The sequence below is a fragment of the Staurois parvus genome, unplaced genomic scaffold (assembly GCF_062004578.1).
Source record: "Staurois parvus isolate SC_StPar_1 unplaced genomic scaffold, SC_StPar_1.0 ptg000662l, whole genome shotgun sequence".
Lineage (NCBI taxonomy): Eukaryota > Metazoa > Chordata > Amphibia > Anura > Ranidae > Staurois > Staurois parvus.
In genome coordinates, this window is record NW_028318458.1 from 363,849 (window position 1) to 380,455 (window position 16,607).

The following is a 16,607-nucleotide window of genomic DNA, read 5'->3' on the forward strand; positions in this document are numbered from 1 at the left end:
TTCTCGCTTGAAGCTTCCTCTCTGAACTCGTTATCAAAGTCGCTTTCCAAGCTTGAATTTTTGGGCAGGTTAAGAAACCTTGGCAAAGCAAGATGTTTGTGATCAAATATCTTGGCCAATCGGAAGCTGGCATTGTTTTTTTGGACAGATTCATTGCAAATATCTGGTCTTGGCTTGGGCAAGTTCATTGGAGGTTTTAGCAATGTTCTCTGGATTAGAGATCCTCCAGAAAGCCAGTGGTTTGCATTGAAACGGCCACCATGGTGCCTTGTGGTCCAGCGGTTGGAATGAGCATCAAAGGAAGTTTGGCAAACATCCAGCAGCAGGGCCAGTGGCGCAATGGATAACGCATCTGACTACGGATCAGAAGATTGTAGGTTCGACTCCTACCTGGCTCATCACATGGGCCGTGATCGTATAGTGGTTAGTACTCTGCGTTGTGGCCGCAGCAACCCCGGTTCGAATCCGGGTCACGGCAGCTCTTTACGGCGCAGCTGCTGGGCAAGATTCACAGAGGGGATTCTGTAGGCCAGATCTGCATTGGATAGGAGGCATCACAGCTCGAAAGTGAGCCCTGATAAATTATACTTTGCACTGCCTCGTTGCTGTTTCATAGGGGGCTCGTCTGCTGCCCTGGGCTAGTAACCAAGTTAGGCAAAATAGAGAACAATGTTTCGAACAAATTAAATCCATCAAGAACTTTTAAGAACCCAACCTTCCCAATGCTAACACTCACATACACGCACTTTGGAAGTACCTACGGCAACGCCGTTTGCTCTACACATATTTGCTATCCCTGCGCACACTAGAGATAGATGGATGATTCAATTTAGGGTCATCATGGAAGCATAACTCTAAAGTGAAGAGTTGGAACTTTTTTTAATGCACTGCCTTTTTTACACTGGTTCGGTACCACAGTTCTTGGTGGTTTTACAAGTGCACCCCATTTTAAAACTAAGATATGTTTGGTATTTCTTAAAGCAGGTAAGTCGCATATTTCATGGAAAATGTTGAGATTATTTGGTTGTTGCAAATGCAAGGGGAGTAAGACATTTCCTGTGTTCTCGCTTGAAGCTTCCTCTCTGAACTCGTTATCAAAGTCGCTTTCCAAGCTTGAATTTTTGGGCAGGTTAAGAAACCTTGGCAAAGCAAGATGTTTGTGATCAAATATCTTGGCCAATCGGAAGCTGGCATTGTTTTTTTGGACAGATTCATTGCAAATATCTGGTCTTGGCTTGGGCAAGTTCATTGGAGGTTTTAGCAATGTTCTCTGGATTAGAGATCCTCCAGAAAGCCAGTGGTTTGCATTGAAACGGCCACCATGGTGCCTTGTGGTCCAGCGGTTGGAATGAGCATCAAAGGAAGTTTGGCAAACATCCAGAAGCAGGGCCAGTGGCGCAATGGATAACGCGTCTGACTACGGATCAGAAGATTGTAGGTTCGACTCCTACCTGGCTCGTCACATGGGCCGTGATCGTATAGTGGTTAGTACTCTGCGTTGTGGCCGCAGCAACCCCGGGTCACGACAGCTTTTTACGGCACAGCTGCCGGGCAAGATTCACAGAGGGGATTCTGTAGGCCAGATCTGCATTGGATAGAAGCAGAGGAGGCATCGCAGATCGAAAGTGAGCCCTGATAAATTGAACTTTGCACTGCCTCGTTGCTGTTTCATAGGGGGCTCGTCTGCCGCCCTGGGCTAGTAACCAAGTTAGGCAAAATAGAGAACAATGTTTCGAACAAATTAAATCCATCGAGAACTTTTAAGAACCCAACCTTCCCAATGCTAACACTCGCATACTCGCACTTTGGAAGTACCTACGGCAACGCCGTTTGCTCTACACATATTTGCTATCCCTGCGCACACTAGAGATAGATGGATGATTCAATTTAGGGTCATCATGGAAGCATAACTCTAAAGTGAAGAGTTGGAACTTTTTTTAATGCACTGCCTTTTTTACACTGGTTCGGTACCACAGTTCTTGGTGGTTTTACAAGTGCACCCCATTTTAAAACTAAGATATGTTTGGTATTTCTTAAAGCAGGAAAGTCGCATATTTCATGGAAAATGTTGAGATTATTTGGTTGTTGCAAATGCAAGGGGAGTAAGACATTTCCTGTGTTCTCGCTTGAAGTTTCCTCTCTGAACTCGTTATCAAAGTCGCTTTCCAAGCTTGAATTTTTGGGCAGGTTAAGAAACCTTGGCAAAGCAAGATGTTTGTGATCAAATATCTTGGCCAATCGGAAGCTGGCATTGTTTTTTTGGACAGATTCATTGCAAATATCTGGTCTTGGCTTGGGCAAGTTCATTGGAGGTTTTAGCAATGTTCTCTGGATTATAGATCCTCCAGAAAGCCAGTATTTTGCATTGAAACGGCCACCATGGTGCCTTGTGGTCCAGCGGTTGGAATGAGCATCAAAGGAAGTTTGGCAAACATCCAGCAGCAGGGCCAGTGGCGCAATGGATAACGCGTCTGACTACGGATCAGAAGATTGTAGGTTCGACTCCTACCTGGCTCGTCACATGGGCTGTGATCGTGGTTAGTACTCTGCGTTGTGGCCGCAGCAACCCCGGTTTGAATCCGGGTCATGGCAGCTCTTTACGGCACAGCTGCCGGGCAAGATTCACAGAGGGGATTCTGTAGGCCAGATCTGCATTGGATAGAAGCAGAGGAGACATCGCAGCTCGAAAGTGAGCCCTGATAAATTATACTTTGCACTGCCTCGTTGCTGTTTCATAGGGGTCTCGTCTGCTGCCCTGGGCTAGTAACCAAGTTAGGCAAAATAGAGAACAATGTTTCGAACAAATTAAATCCATCGAGAACTTTTAAGAACCCAACCTTCCCAATGCTAACACTCGCATACACGCACTTTGGAAGTACCTACGGCAACGCCGTTTGCTCTACACATATTTGCTATCCCTGCGCACACTAGAGATAGATGGATGATTCAATTTAGGGTCATCATGGAAGCATAACTCTAAAGTGAAGAGTTGGAACTTTTTTTAATGCACTGCCTTTTTTACACTGGTTCGGTACCACAGTTCTTGGTGGTTTTACAAGTGCACCCCATTTTAAAACTAAGATATGTTTGGTATTTCTTAAAGCAGGAAAGTCGCATATTTCATGGAAAATGTTGAGATTATTTGGTTGTTGCAAATGCAAGGGGAGTAAGACATTTCCTGTGTTCTCGCTTGAAGCTTTCTCTCTGAACTCGTTATCAAAGTCGCTTTCCAAGCTTGAATTTTTGGGCAGGTTAAGAAACCTTGGCAAAGCAAGATGTTTGTGATCAAATATCTTGGCCAATCGGAAGCTGGCATTGTTTTTTTGGACAGATTCATTGCAAATATCTGGTCTTGGCTTGGGCAAGTTCATTGGAGGTTTTAGCAATGTTCTCTGGATTAGAGATCCTCCAGAAAGCCAGTGGTTTGCATTGAAACGGCCACCATGGTGCCTTGTGGTCCAGCGGTTGGAATGAGCATCAAAGGAAGTTTGGCAAACATCCAGCAGCAGGGCCAGTGGCGCAATGGATAACACGTCTGACTACAGATCAGAAGATTGTAGGTTCGACTCCTACCTGGCTCGTCACATGGGCCGTGATCGTATAGTGGTTAGTACTCTGCGTTGTGGCCGCAGCAACCCCGGTTCGAATCCGGGTCACGGCAGCTTTTTACGGCGCAGCTGCTGGGCAAGATTCACAGAGGGGATTCTGTAGGCCAGATCTGCATTGGATAGGAGGCATCGCAGCTCGAAAGTGAGCCCTGATAAATTATACTTTGCACTGCCTCGTTGCTGTTTCATAGGGGGCTCGTCTGCCGCCCTGGGCTAGTAACCAAGTTAGGCAAAATAGAGAACAATGTTTCGAACAAATTAAATCCATCGAGAACTTTTAAGAACCCAACCTTCCCAATGCTAACACTCGCATACACGGACTTTGGAAGTACCTACGGCAACGCCGTTTGCTCTACACATATTTGCTATCCCTGCGCACACTAGAGATAGATGGATGATTCAATTTAGGGTCATCATGGAAGCATAACTCTAAAGTGAAGAGTTGGAACTTTTTTTAATGCACTGCCTTTTTTTCACTGGTTCGGTACCACAGTTCTTGGTGGTTTTACAAGTGCACCCCATTTTAAAACTAAGATATGTTTGGTATTTCTTAAAGCAGGAAAGTCGCATATTTCATGGAAAATGTTGAGATTATTTGGTTGTTGCAAATGCAAGGGGAGTAAGACATTTGCTGTGTTCTCGCTTGAAGCTTCCTCTCTGAACTCGTTATCAAAGTCGCTTTCCAAGCTTGAATTTTTGGGCAGGTTAAGAAACCTTGGCAAAGCAAGATGTTTGTGATCAAATATCTTGGCCAATCGGAAGCTGGCATTGTTTTTTTGGACAGATTCATTGCAAATATCTGGTCTTGGCTTGGGCAAGTTCATTGGAGGTTTTAGCAATGTTCTCTGGATCAGAGATCCTCCAGAAAGCCAGTGGTTTGCATTGAAACGGCCACCATGGTGCCTTGTGGTCCAGCGGTTGGAATGAGCATCAAAGGAAGTTTGGCAAACATCCAGCAGCAGGGCCAGTGGCGCAATGGATAACGCGTCTGACTACGGATCAGAAGATTGTAGGTTCGACTCCTACCTGGCTCGTCACATGGGCCGTGATCGTATAGTGGTTAGTACTCTGCGTTGTGGCCGCAGCAACCCCGGTTCGAATCCGGGTCACGGCAGCCTTTTACGGCGCAGCTGCTGGGCAAGATTCACAGAGGGGATTCTGTAGGCCAGATCTGCATTGGATAGGAGGCATCGCAGCTCGAAAGTGAGCCTTGATAAATTATACTTTGCACTGCCTCGTTGCTGTTTCATAGGGGGCTCGTCTGCCGCCCTGGGCTAGTAACCAAGTTAGGCAAAATAGAGAACAATGTTTTGAACAAATTAAATCCATCGAGAACTTTTAAGAACCCAACCTTCCCAATGCTAACACTCGCATACACGCACTTTGGAAGTACCTACGGCAATGCCGTTTGCTCTACACATATTTGCTATCCCTGCGCACACTAGAGATAGATGGATGATTCAATTTAGGGTCATCATGGAAGCATAACTCTAAAGTGAAGAGTTGGAACTTTTTTTAATGCACTGCCTTTTTTACACTGGTTCGGTACCACAGTTCTTGGTGGTTTTACAAGTGCACCCCATTTTAAAACTAAGATATGTTTGGTATTTCTTAAAGCAGGAAAGTCGCATATTTCATGGAAAATGTTGAGATTATTTGGGTGTTGCAAATGCAAGGGGAGTAAGACATTTCCTGTGTTCTCGCTTGAAGCTTCCTCTCTGAACTCGTTATCAAAGTCGCTTTCCAAGCTTGAATTTTTGGGCAGGTTAAGAAACCTTGGCAAAGCAAGATGTTTGTGATCAAATATCTTGGCCAATCGGAAGCTGGCATTGTTTTTTTGGACAGATTCATTGCAAATATCTGGTCTTGGCTTGGGCAAGTTCATTGGAGGTTTTAGCAATGTTCTCTGGATTAGAGATCCTCCAGAAAGCCAGTGGTTTGCATTGAAATGGCCACCATGGTGCCTTGTGGTCCAGCGGTTGGAATGAGCATCAAAGGAAGTTTGGCAAACGTCCAGCAGCAGGGCCAGTGGCGCAATGGATAACGCGTCTGACTACGGATCAGAAGATTGTAGGTTCGACTCCTACCTGGCTCGTCACATGGGCTGTGATCGTATAGTGGTTAGTACTCTGCGTTGTGGCCGCAGCAACCCCGGTTCGAATCCGGGTCACGGCAGCTTTTTACGGCGCAGCTGCCGGTCAAGATTCACAGAGGGGATTCTGTAGGCCAGATCTGCATTGGATAGAAGCAGAGGAGGCATCGCAGATCGAAAGTGAGCCCTGATAAATAGTACTTTGCACTGCCTCGTTGCTGTTTCATAGGGGGCTCGTCTGCCGCCCTGGGCTAGTAACCAAGTTAGGCAAAATAGAGAACAATGTTTCGAACAAATTAAATCCATCGAGAACTTTTAAGAACCCAACCTTCCCAATGCTAACACTCGCATACACGCACTTTGGAAGTACCTACGGCAACGCCGTTTGCTCTACACATATTTGCTATCCCTGCGCACACTAGAGATAGATGGATGATTCAATTTAGGGTCATCATGGAAGCATAACTCTAAAGTGAAGAGTTGGAACTTTTTTTAATGCACTGCCTTTTTTACACTGGTTCGGTACCACAGTTCTTGGTGGTTTTACAAGTGCACCCCATTTTAAAACTAAGATATGTTTGGTATTTCTTAAAGCAGGAAAGTCGCATATTTCATGGAAAATGTTGAGATTATTTGGTTGTTGCAAATGCAAGGGGAGTAAGACATTTGCTGTGTTCTCGCTTGAAGATTCCTCTCTGAACTCGTTATCAAAGTCGCTTTCCAAGCTTGAATTTTTGGGCAGGTTAAGAAACCTTGGCAAAGCAAGATGTTTGTGATCAAATATCTTGGCCAATCGGAAGCTGGCATTGTTTTTTTGGACAGATTCATTGCAAATATCTGGTCTTGGCTTGGGCAAGTTCATTGGAGGTTTTAGCAATGTTCTCTGGATTAGAGATCCTCCAGAAAGCCAGTGGTTTGCATTGAAACGGCCACCATGGTGCCTTGTGGTCCAGCGGTTGGAATTAGCATCAAAGGAAGTTTGGCAAACATCCAGCAGCAGGGCCAGTGGCGCAATGGATAACGCGTCTGACTACAGATCAGAAGATTGTAGGTTCGACTCCTACCTGGCTCGTCACATAGGCCGTGGTCGTGTAGTGGTTAGTACTCTGCGTTGTGGCCGCAGCAACCCCGGTTCGAATCCGGTTCACGGCAGCTTTTTACGGCGCAGCTGCTGGGCAAGATTCACAGAGCGGATTCTGTAGGCCAGATCTGCATTGGATAGGAGGCATCGCAGCTCGAAAGTGAGCCCTGATAAATTATACTTTGCACTGCCTCGTTGCTGTTTCATAGGGGGCTCGTCTGCCGCCCTGGGCTAGTAACCAAGTTAGGCAAAATAGAGAACAATGTTTCGAACAAATTAAATCCATCGAGAACTTTTAAGAACCCAACCTTCCCAATGCTAACACTCGCATACACGCACTTTGGAAGTACCTACGGCAACGCCGTTTGCTCTACACATATTTGCTATCCCTGCGCACACTAGAGATAGATGGATGATTCAATTTAGGGTCATCATGGAAGCATAACTCTAAAGTGAAGAGTTGGAACTTTTTTTAATGCACTGCCTTTTTTACACTGGTTCGGTACCACAGTTCTTGGTGGTTTTACAAGTGCACCCCATTTTAAAACTAAGATATGTTTGGTATTTCTTAAAGCAGGAAAGTCGCATATTTCATGGAAAATGTTGAGATTATTTGGTTGTTGCAAATGCAAGGGGAGTAAGACATTTGCTGTGTTCTCGCTTGAAGCTTCCTCTCTGAACTCGTTATCAAAGTCGCTTTCCAAGCTTGAATTTTTGAGCAGGTTAAGAAACCTTGGCAAAGCAAGATGTTTGTGATCAAATATCTTGGCCAATCGGAAGCTGGCATTGTTTTTTTGGACAGATTCATTGCAAATATCTGGTCTTGGCTTGGGCAAGTTCATTGGAGGTTTTAGCAATGTTCTCTGGATTAGAGATCCTCCAGAAAGCCAGTGGTTTGCATTGAAACGGCCACCATGGTGCCTTGTGGTCCAGCGGTTGGAATGAGCATCAAAGGAAGTTTGGCAAACATCCAGCAGCAGGGCCAGTGGCGCAATGGATAACGCGTCTGACTATGGATCAGAAGATTGTAGGTTCGACTCCTACCTGGCTCGTCACATGGGCCGTGATCGTATAGTGGTTAGTACTCTGCGTTGTGGCCGCAGCAACCCCAGTTCGAATCCGGTCACGGCAGCTTTTTACGGCGCAGCTGCTGGGCAAGATTCACAGAGGGGATTCTGTAGGCCAGATCTGCATTGGATAGGAGGCATCGCAGCTCGAAAGTGAGCCCTGATAAATTATACTTTGCACTGCCTCGTTGCTGTTTCATAGGGGGCTCGTCTGCCGCCCTGGGCTAGTAACCAAGTTAGGCAAAATAGAGAACAATGTTTCGAACAAATTAAATCCATCGAGAACTTTTAAGAACCCAACCTTCCCAATGCTAACACTCGCATACACGCACTTTGGAAGTACCTACGGCAACGCCGTTTGCTCTACACATATTTGCTATCCCTGCGCACACTAGAGATAGATGGATGATTCAATTTAGGGTCATCATGGAAGCATAACTCTAAAGTGAAGAGTTGGAACTTTTTTTAATGCACTGCCTTTTTTACACTGGTTCGGTACCACAGTTCTTGGTGGTTTTACAAGTGCACCCCATTTTAAAACTAAGATATGTTTGGTATTTCTTAAAGCAGGAAAGTCGCATATTTCATGGAAAATGTTGAGATTATTTGGTTGTTGCAAATGCAAGGGGAGTAAGACATTTCCTGTGTTCTCGCTTGAAGCTTCCTCTCTGAACTCGTTATCAAAGTCGCTTTCCAAGCTTGAATTTTTGGGCAGGTTAAGAAACCTTGGCAAAGCAAGATGTTTGTGATCAAATATCTTGGCCAATCGGAAGCTGGCATTGTTTTTTTGGACAGATTCATTGCAAATATCTGGTCTTGGCTTGGGCAAGTTCATTGGAGGTTTTAGCAATGTTCTCTGGATTAGAGATCCTCCAGAAAGCCAGTGGTTTGCATTGAAACGGCCACCATGGTGCCTTGTGGTCCAGCGGTTGGAATGAGCATCAAAGGAAGTTTGGCAAACATCCAGCAGCAGGGCCAGTGGCGCAATGGATAACGCGTCTGACTACGGATCAGAAGATTGTAGGTTCGACTCCTACCTGGCTCGTCACATGGGCCGTGATCGTATAGTGGTTAGTACTCTGCGTTGTGGCCGCAGCAACCCCGGTTCGAATCCGGGTCACGGCAGCTTTTTACGGCGCAGCTGCTGGGCAAGATTCACAGAGGGGATTCTGTAGGCCAGATCTGCATTGGATAGGAGGCATCGCAGCTCGAAAGTGAGCCCTGATAAATTATACTTTGCACTGCCTCGTTGCTGTTTCATAGGGGGCTCGTCTGCCGCCCTGGGCTAGTAACCAAGTTAGGCAAAATAGAGAACAATGTTTCGAACAAATTAAATCCATCGAGAACTTTTAAGAACCCAACCTTCCCAATGCTAACACTCGCATACACGCACTTTGGAAGTACCTACGGCAATGCCGTTTGCTCTACACATATTTGCTATCCCTGCGCACACTAGAGATAGATGGATGATTCAATTTAGGGTCATCATGGAAGCATAACTCTAAAGTGAAGAGTTGGAACTTTTTTTAATGCACTGCCTTTTTTACACTGGTTCGGTACCACAGTTCTTGGTGGTTTTACAAGTGCACCCCATTTTAAAACTAAGATATGTTTGGTATTTCTTAAAGCAGGAAAGTCGCATATTTCATGGAAAATGTTGAGATTATTTGGGTGTTGCAAATGCAAGGGGAGTAAGACATTTCCTGTGTTCTCGCTTGAAGCTTCCTCTCTGAACTCGTTATCAAAGTCGCTTTCCAAGCTTGAATTTTTGGGCAGGTTAAGAAACCTTGGCAAAGCAAGATGTTTGTGATCAAATATCTTGGCCAATCGGAAGCTGGCATTGTTTTTTTGGACAGATTCATTGCAAATATCTGGTCTTGGCTTGGGCAAGTTCATTGGAGGTTTTAGCAATGTTCTCTGGATTAGAGATCCTCCAGAAAGCCAGTGGTTTGCATTGAAATGGCCACCATGGTGCCTTGTGGTCCAGCGGTTGGAATGAGCATCAAAGGAAGTTTGGCAAACGTCCAGCAGCAGGGCCAGTGGCGCAATGGATAACGCGTCTGACTACGGATCAGAAGATTGTAGGTTCGACTCCTACCTGGCTCGTCACATAGGCCGTGATCGTGTAGTGGTTAGTACTCTGCGTTGTGGCCGCAGCAACCCCGGTTCGAATCCGGGTCACGGCAGCTTTTTACGGCGCAGCTGCTGGGCAAGATTCACAGAGGGGATTCTGTAGGCCAGATCTGCATTGGATAGGAGGCATCGCAGCTCGAAAGTGAGCCCTGATAAATTATACTTTGCACTGCCTCGTTGCTGTTTCATAGGGGGCTCGTCTGCCGCCCTGGGCTAGTAACCAAGTTAGGCAAAATAGAGAACAATGTTTCGAACAAATTAAATCCATCGAGAACTTTTAAGAACCCAACCTTCCCAATGCTAACACTCGCATACACGCACTTTGGAAGTACCTACGGCAACGCCGTTTGCTCTACACATATTTGCTATCCCTGCGCACACTAGAGATAGATGGATGATTCAATTTAGGGTCATCATGGAAGCATAACTCTAAAGTGAAGAGTTGGAACTTTTTTTAATGCACTGCCTTTTTTACACTGGTTCGGTACCACAGTTCTTGGTGGTTTTACAAGTGCACCCCATTTTAAAACTAAGATATGTTTGGTATTTCTTAAAGCAGGAAAGTCGCATATTTCATGGAAAATGTTGAGATTATTTGGTTGTTGCAAATGCAAGGGGAGTAAGACATTTCCTGTGTTCTCGCTTGAAGCTTCCTCTCTGAACTCGTTATCAAAGTCGCTTTCCAAGCTTGAATTTTTGGGCAGGTTAAGAAACCTTGGCAAAGCAAGATGTTTGTGATCAAATATCTTGGCCAATCGGAAGCTGGCATTGTTTTTTTGGACAGATTCATTGCAAATATCTGGTCTTGGCTTGGGCAAGTTCATTGGAGGTTTTAGCAATGTTCTCTGGATTAGAGATCCTCCAGAAAGCCAGTGGTTTGCATTGAAACGGCCACCATGGTGCCTTGTGGTCCAGCGGTTGGAATGAGCATCAAAGGAAGTTTGGCAAACATCCAGCAGCAGGGCCAGTGGTGCAATGGATAACGCGTCTGACTACGGATCAGAAGATTGTAGGTTCGACTCCTACCTGGCTCGTCACATGGGCCGTGATCGTATAGTGGTTAGTACTCTGCGTTGTGGCCGCAGCAACCCCGGTTCGAATCCGGGTCACGGCAGCTTTTTACGGCGCAGCTGCTGGGCAAGATTCACAGAGGGGATTCTGTAGGCCAGATCTGCATTGGATAGGAGGCATCGCAGCTCGAAAGTGAGCCCTGATAAATTATACTTTGCACTGCCTCGTTGCTGTTTCATAGGGGGCTCGTCTGCCGCCCTGGGCTAGTAACCAAGTTAGGCAAAATAGAGAACAATGTTTCGAACAAATTAAATCCATCGAGAACTTTTAAGAACCCAACCTTCCCAATGCTAACACTCGCATACACGCACTTTGGAAGTACCTACGGCAACGCCGTTTGCTCTACACATATTTGCTATCCCTGCGCACACTAGAGATAGATGGATGATTCAATTTAGGGTCATCATGGAAGCATAACTCTAAAGTGAAGAGTTGGAACTTTTTTTAATGCACTGCCTTTTTTACACTGGTTCGGTACCACAGTTCTTGGTGGTTTTACAAGTGCACCCCATTTTAAAACTAAGATATGTTTGGTATTTCTTAAAGCAGGAAAGTCGCATATTTCATGGAAAATGTTGAGATTATTTGGGTGTTGCAAATGCAAGGGGAGTAAGACATTTCCTGTGTTCTCGCTTGAAGCTTCCTCTCTGAACTCGTTATCAAAGTCGCTTTCCAAGCTTGAATTTTTGGGCAGGTTAAGAAACCTTGGCAAAGCAAGATGTTTGTGATCAAATATCTTGGCCAATCGGAAGCTGGCATTGTTTTTTTGGACAGATTCATTGCAAATATCTGGTCTTGGCTTGGGCAAGTTCATTGGAGGTTTTAGCAATGTTCTCTGGATTAGAGATCCTCCAGAAAGCCAGTGGTTTGCATTGAAACGGCCACCATGGTGCCTTGTGGTCCAGCGGTTGGAATGAGCATCAAAGGAAGTTTGGCAAACATCCAGCAGCAGGGCCAGTGGTGCAATGGATAACGCGTCTGACTACGGATCAGAAGATTGTAGGTTCGACTCCTACCTGGCTCGTCACATGGGCCGTGATCGTATAGTGGTTAGTACAATGCGTTGTGGCCGCAGCAACCCCGGTTCGAATCCGGGTCACGGCAGCTTTTTACGGCGCAGCTGCTGGGCAAGATTCACAGAGGGGATTCTGTAGGCCAGATCTGCATTGGATAGGAGGCATCGCAGCTCGAAAGTGAGCCCTGATAAATTATACTTTGCACTGCCTCGTTGCTGTTTCATAGGGGGCTCGTCTGCCGCCCTGGGCTAGTAACCAAGTTAGGCAAAATAGAGAACAATGTTTCGAACAAATTAAATCCATCGAGAACTTTTAAGAACCCAACCTTCCCAATGCTAACACTCGCATACACGCACTTTGGAAGTACCTACGGCAATGCCGTTTGCTCTACACATATTTGCTATCCCTGCGCACACTAGAGATAGATGGATGATTCAATTTAGGGTCATCATGGAAGCATAACTCTAAAGTGAAGAGTTGGAACTTTTTTTAATGCACTGCCTTTTTTACACTGGTTCGGTACCACAGTTCTTGGTGGTTTTACAAGTGCACCCCATTTTAAAACTAAGATATGTTTGGTATTTCTTAAAGCAGGAAAGTCGCATATTTCATGGAAAATGTTGAGATTATTTGGGTGTTGCAAATGCAAGGGGAGTAAGACATTTCCTGTGTTCTCGCTTGAAGCTTCCTCTCTGAACTCGTTATCAAAGTCGCTTTCCAAGCTTGAATTTTTGGGCAGGTTAAGAAACCTTGGCAAAGCAAGATGTTTGTGATCAAATATCTTGGCCAATCGGAAGCTGGCATTGTTTTTTTGGACAGATTCATTGCAAATATCTGGTCTTGGCTTGGGCAAGTTCATTGGAGGTTTTAGCAATGTTCTCTGGATTAGAGATCCTCCAGAAAGCCAGTGGTTTGCATTGAAATGGCCACCATGGTGCCTTGTGGTCCAGCGGTTGGAATGAGCATCAAAGGAAGTTTGGCAAACGTCCAGCAGCAGGGCCAGTGGCGCAATGGATAACGCGTCTGACTACGGATCAGAAGATTGTAGGTTCGACTCCTACCTGGCTCGTCACATAGGCCGTGATCGTGTAGTGGTTAGTACTCTGCGTTGTGGCCGCAGCAACCCCGGTTCGAATCCGGGTCACGGCAGCTTTTTACGGCGCAGCTGCTGGGCAAGATTCACAGAGGGGATTCTGTAGGCCAGATCTGCATTGGATAGGAGGCATCGCAGCTCGAAAGTGAGCCCTGATAAATTATACTTTGCACTGCCTCGTTGCTGTTTCATAGGGGGCTCGTCTGCCGCCCTGGGCTAGTAACCAAGTTAGGCAAAATAGAGAACAATGTTTCGAACAAATTAAATCCATCGAGAACTTTTAAGAACCCAACCTTCCCAATGCTAACACTCGCATACACGCACTTTGGAAGTACCTACGGCAACGCCGTTTGCTCTACACATATTTGCTATCCCTGCGCACACTAGAGATAGATGGATGATTCAATTTAGGGTCATCATGGAAGCATAACTCTAAAGTGAAGAGTTGGAACTTTTTTTAATGCACTGCCTTTTTTACACTGGTTCGGTACCACAGTTCTTGGTGGTTTTACAAGTGCACCCCATTTTAAAACTAAGATATGTTTGGTATTTCTTAAAGCAGGAAAGTCGCATATTTCATGGAAAATGTTGAGATTATTTGGTTGTTGCAAATGCAAGGGGAGTAAGACATTTGCTGTGTTCTCGCTTGAAGCTTCCTCTCTGAACTCGTTATCAAAGTCGCTTTCCAAGCTTGAATTTTTGGGCAGGTTAAGAAACCTTGGCAAAGCAAGATGTTTGTGATCAAATATCTTGGCCAATCGGAAGCTGGCATTGTTTTTTTGGACAGATTCATTGCAAATATCTGGTCTTGGCTTGGGCAAGTTCATTGGAGGTTTTAGCAATGTTCTCTGGATTAGAGATCCTCCAGAAAGCCAGTGGTTTGCATTGAAACGGCCACCATGGTGCCTTGTGGTCCAGCGGTTGGAATGAGCATCAAAGGAAGTTTGGCAAACATCCAGCAGCAGGGCCAGTGGTGCAATGGATAACGCGTCTGACTACGGATCAGAAGATTGTAGGTTCGACTCCTACCTGGCTCGTCACATGGGCCGTGATCGTATAGTGGTTAGTACTCTGCGTTGTGGCCGCAGCAACCCCGGTTCGAATCCGGGTCACGGCAGCTTTTTACGGCGCAGCTGCTGGGCAAGATTCACAGAGGGGATTCTGTAGGCCAGATCTGCATTGGATAGGAGGCATCGCAGCTCGAAAGTGAGCCCTGATAAATTATACTTTGCACTGCCTCGTTGCTGTTTCATAGGGGGCTCGTCTGCCGCCCTGGGCTAGTAACCAAGTTAGGCAAAATAGAGAACAATGTTTCGAACAAATTAAATCCATCGAGAACTTTTAAGAACCCAACCTTCCCAATGCTAACACTCGCATACACGCACTTTGGAAGTACCTACGGCAACGCCGTTTGCTCTACACATATTTGCTATCCCTGCGCACACTAGAGATAGATGGATGATTCAATTTAGGGTCATCATGGAAGCATAACTCTAAAGTGAAGAGTTGGAACTTTTTTTATTGCACTGCCTTTTTTACACTGGTTCGGTACCACAGTTCTTGGTGGTTTTACAAGTGCACCCCATTTTAAAACTAAGATATGTTTGGTATTTCTTAAAGCAGGAAAGTCGCATATTTCATGGAAAATGTTGAGATTATTTGGTTGTTGCAAATGCAAGGGGAGTAAGACATTTGCTGTGTTCTCGCTTGAAGCTTCCTCTCTGAACTCGTTATCAAAGTCGCTTTCCAAGCTTGAATTTTTGGGCAGGTTAAGAAACCTTGGCAAAGCAAGATGTTTGTGATCAAATATCTTGGCCAATCGGAAGCTGGCATTGTTTTTTTGGACAGATTCATTGCAAATATCTGGTCTTGGCTTGGGCAAGTTCATTGGAGGTTTTAGCAATGTTCTCTGGATCAGAGATCCTCCAGAAAGCCAGTGGTTTGCATTGAAACGGCCACCATGGTGCCTTGTGGTCCAGCGGTTGGAATGAGCATCAAAGGAAGTTTGGCAAACATCCAGCAGCAGGGCCAGTGGCGCAATGGATAACGCGTCTGACTACGGATCAGAAGATTGTAGGTTCGACTCCTACCTGGCTTGTCACATGGGCCGTGATCGTATAGTGGTTAGTACTCTGCGTTGTGGCCGCAGCAACCCCGGTTCAAATCCGGGTCACGGCAGCTTTTTACGGCGCAGCTGCTGGGCAAGATTCACAGAGGGGATTCTGTAGGCCAGATCTGCATTGGATAGGAGGCATCGCAGCTCGAAAGTGAGCCCTGATAAATTATACTTTGCACTGCCTCGTCGCTGTTTCATAGGGGGCTCGTCTGCCGCCCTGGGCTAGTAACCAAGTTAGGCAAAATAGAGAACAATGTTTCGAACAAATTAAATCCATCGAGAACTTTTAAGAACCCAACCTTCCCAATGCTAACACTCGCATACACGCACTTTGGAAGTACCTACGGCAACGCCGTTTGCTCTACACATATTTGCTATCCCTGCGCACACTAGAGATAGATGGATGATTCAATTTAGGGTCATCATGGAAGCATAACTCTAAAGTGAAGAGTTGGAACTTTTTTTAATGCACTGCCTTTTTTACACTGGTTCGGTACCACAGTTCTTGGTGGTTTTACAAGTGCACCCCATTTTAAAACTAAGATATGTTTGGTATTTCTTAAAGCAGGAAAGTCGCATATTTCATGGAAAATGTTGAGATTATTTGGTTGTTGCAAATGCAAGGGGAGTAAGACATTTCCTGTGTTCTCGCTTGAAGCTTCCTCTCTGAACTCGTTATCAAAGTCGCTTTCCAAGCTTGAATTTTTGGGCAGGTTAAGAAACCTTGGCAAAGCAAGATGTTTGTGATCAAATATCTTGGCCAATCGGAAGCTGGCATTGTTTTTTTGGACAGATTCATTGCAAATATCTGGTCTTGGCTTGGGCAAGTTCATTGGAGGTTTTAGCAATGTTCTCTGGATTAGAGATCCTCCAGAAAGCCAGTGGTTTGCATTGAAACGGCCACCATGGTGCCTTGTGGTCCAGCGGTTGGAATGAGCATCAAAGGAAGTTTGGCAAACATCCAGCAGCAGGGCCAGTGGCGCAATGGATAACACGTCTGACTACGGATCAGAAGATTGTAGGTTCGACTCCTACCTGGCTCGTCACATGGGCCGTGATCGTATAGTGGTTAGTACTCTGCGTTGTGTCCGCAGCAACCCCGGTTCGAATCCGGGTCACGGCAGCTTTTTATGGCGCAGCTGCCGGGCAAGATTCACAGAGGGGATTCTGTAGGCCAGATCTGCATTGGATAGAAGCAGAGGAGGCATCGCAGATCGAAAGTGAGCCCTGATAAATTGTACTTTGCACTGCCTCGTTGCTGTTTCATAGGGGGCTCGTCTGCCGCCCTGGGCTAGTAACCAAGTTAGGCAAAATAGAGAACAATGTTTCG

General features: G+C 45.7%; 28 non-coding genes across 28 annotated transcripts; all 28 read left to right on the top strand.

Annotated features, from left to right (window-relative positions):
- Window positions 1-325: 325 nt before the first annotated feature.
- TRNAR-ACG (transfer RNA arginine (anticodon ACG)) lies at window positions 326-398 on the top strand. Its single transcript has one exon. It is a non-coding gene; the product is annotated as a tRNA-Arg (tRNA).
- Window positions 399-406: 8 nt separating this feature from the next.
- On the top strand, window positions 407-478 carry TRNAH-GUG (transfer RNA histidin (anticodon GUG)). The gene has a single exon. It is a non-coding gene; the product is annotated as a tRNA-His (tRNA).
- Window positions 479-1,386: 908 nt separating this feature from the next.
- On the top strand, window positions 1,387-1,459 carry TRNAR-ACG (transfer RNA arginine (anticodon ACG)). Its single transcript has one exon. It is a non-coding gene; the product is annotated as a tRNA-Arg (tRNA).
- A 985-nt stretch (window positions 1,460-2,444) lies between these two features.
- TRNAR-ACG (transfer RNA arginine (anticodon ACG)) lies at window positions 2,445-2,517 on the top strand. Its single transcript has one exon. It is a non-coding gene; the product is annotated as a tRNA-Arg (tRNA).
- A 991-nt stretch (window positions 2,518-3,508) lies between these two features.
- Window positions 3,509-3,581, top strand: TRNAC-ACA (transfer RNA cysteine (anticodon ACA)). Its single transcript has one exon. It is a non-coding gene; the product is annotated as a tRNA-Cys (tRNA).
- Window positions 3,582-3,589: 8 nt separating this feature from the next.
- TRNAH-GUG (transfer RNA histidin (anticodon GUG)) lies at window positions 3,590-3,661 on the top strand. The gene has a single exon. It is a non-coding gene; the product is annotated as a tRNA-His (tRNA).
- Window positions 3,662-4,569: 908 nt separating this feature from the next.
- Window positions 4,570-4,642, top strand: TRNAR-ACG (transfer RNA arginine (anticodon ACG)). Its single transcript has one exon. It is a non-coding gene; the product is annotated as a tRNA-Arg (tRNA).
- Window positions 4,643-4,650: 8 nt separating this feature from the next.
- On the top strand, window positions 4,651-4,722 carry TRNAH-GUG (transfer RNA histidin (anticodon GUG)). Its single transcript has one exon. It is a non-coding gene; the product is annotated as a tRNA-His (tRNA).
- A 908-nt stretch (window positions 4,723-5,630) lies between these two features.
- Window positions 5,631-5,703, top strand: TRNAR-ACG (transfer RNA arginine (anticodon ACG)). Its single transcript has one exon. It is a non-coding gene; the product is annotated as a tRNA-Arg (tRNA).
- Window positions 5,704-5,711: 8 nt separating this feature from the next.
- Window positions 5,712-5,783, top strand: TRNAH-GUG (transfer RNA histidin (anticodon GUG)). Its single transcript has one exon. It is a non-coding gene; the product is annotated as a tRNA-His (tRNA).
- Window positions 5,784-6,699: 916 nt separating this feature from the next.
- TRNAC-ACA (transfer RNA cysteine (anticodon ACA)) lies at window positions 6,700-6,772 on the top strand. Its single transcript has one exon. It is a non-coding gene; the product is annotated as a tRNA-Cys (tRNA).
- Window positions 6,773-7,760: 988 nt separating this feature from the next.
- On the top strand, window positions 7,761-7,833 carry TRNAH-AUG (transfer RNA histidin (anticodon AUG)). Its single transcript has one exon. It is a non-coding gene; the product is annotated as a tRNA-His (tRNA).
- Window positions 7,834-8,820: 987 nt separating this feature from the next.
- On the top strand, window positions 8,821-8,893 carry TRNAR-ACG (transfer RNA arginine (anticodon ACG)). The gene has a single exon. It is a non-coding gene; the product is annotated as a tRNA-Arg (tRNA).
- An 8-nt stretch (window positions 8,894-8,901) lies between these two features.
- Window positions 8,902-8,973, top strand: TRNAH-GUG (transfer RNA histidin (anticodon GUG)). The gene has a single exon. It is a non-coding gene; the product is annotated as a tRNA-His (tRNA).
- Window positions 8,974-9,881: 908 nt separating this feature from the next.
- On the top strand, window positions 9,882-9,954 carry TRNAR-ACG (transfer RNA arginine (anticodon ACG)). The gene has a single exon. It is a non-coding gene; the product is annotated as a tRNA-Arg (tRNA).
- An 8-nt stretch (window positions 9,955-9,962) lies between these two features.
- On the top strand, window positions 9,963-10,034 carry TRNAH-GUG (transfer RNA histidin (anticodon GUG)). The gene has a single exon. It is a non-coding gene; the product is annotated as a tRNA-His (tRNA).
- A 908-nt stretch (window positions 10,035-10,942) lies between these two features.
- TRNAR-ACG (transfer RNA arginine (anticodon ACG)) lies at window positions 10,943-11,015 on the top strand. The gene has a single exon. It is a non-coding gene; the product is annotated as a tRNA-Arg (tRNA).
- An 8-nt stretch (window positions 11,016-11,023) lies between these two features.
- On the top strand, window positions 11,024-11,095 carry TRNAH-GUG (transfer RNA histidin (anticodon GUG)). The gene has a single exon. It is a non-coding gene; the product is annotated as a tRNA-His (tRNA).
- Window positions 11,096-12,003: 908 nt separating this feature from the next.
- Window positions 12,004-12,076, top strand: TRNAR-ACG (transfer RNA arginine (anticodon ACG)). The gene has a single exon. It is a non-coding gene; the product is annotated as a tRNA-Arg (tRNA).
- An 8-nt stretch (window positions 12,077-12,084) lies between these two features.
- TRNAH-GUG (transfer RNA histidin (anticodon GUG)) lies at window positions 12,085-12,156 on the top strand. The gene has a single exon. It is a non-coding gene; the product is annotated as a tRNA-His (tRNA).
- A 908-nt stretch (window positions 12,157-13,064) lies between these two features.
- Window positions 13,065-13,137, top strand: TRNAR-ACG (transfer RNA arginine (anticodon ACG)). Its single transcript has one exon. It is a non-coding gene; the product is annotated as a tRNA-Arg (tRNA).
- An 8-nt stretch (window positions 13,138-13,145) lies between these two features.
- Window positions 13,146-13,217, top strand: TRNAH-GUG (transfer RNA histidin (anticodon GUG)). Its single transcript has one exon. It is a non-coding gene; the product is annotated as a tRNA-His (tRNA).
- Window positions 13,218-14,125: 908 nt separating this feature from the next.
- Window positions 14,126-14,198, top strand: TRNAR-ACG (transfer RNA arginine (anticodon ACG)). The gene has a single exon. It is a non-coding gene; the product is annotated as a tRNA-Arg (tRNA).
- An 8-nt stretch (window positions 14,199-14,206) lies between these two features.
- TRNAH-GUG (transfer RNA histidin (anticodon GUG)) lies at window positions 14,207-14,278 on the top strand. Its single transcript has one exon. It is a non-coding gene; the product is annotated as a tRNA-His (tRNA).
- A 908-nt stretch (window positions 14,279-15,186) lies between these two features.
- TRNAR-ACG (transfer RNA arginine (anticodon ACG)) lies at window positions 15,187-15,259 on the top strand. The gene has a single exon. It is a non-coding gene; the product is annotated as a tRNA-Arg (tRNA).
- An 8-nt stretch (window positions 15,260-15,267) lies between these two features.
- On the top strand, window positions 15,268-15,339 carry TRNAH-GUG (transfer RNA histidin (anticodon GUG)). The gene has a single exon. It is a non-coding gene; the product is annotated as a tRNA-His (tRNA).
- Window positions 15,340-16,247: 908 nt separating this feature from the next.
- On the top strand, window positions 16,248-16,320 carry TRNAR-ACG (transfer RNA arginine (anticodon ACG)). The gene has a single exon. It is a non-coding gene; the product is annotated as a tRNA-Arg (tRNA).
- An 8-nt stretch (window positions 16,321-16,328) lies between these two features.
- On the top strand, window positions 16,329-16,400 carry TRNAH-GUG (transfer RNA histidin (anticodon GUG)). Its single transcript has one exon. It is a non-coding gene; the product is annotated as a tRNA-His (tRNA).
- The last annotated feature ends 207 nt before the right edge of the window (window positions 16,401-16,607 follow it).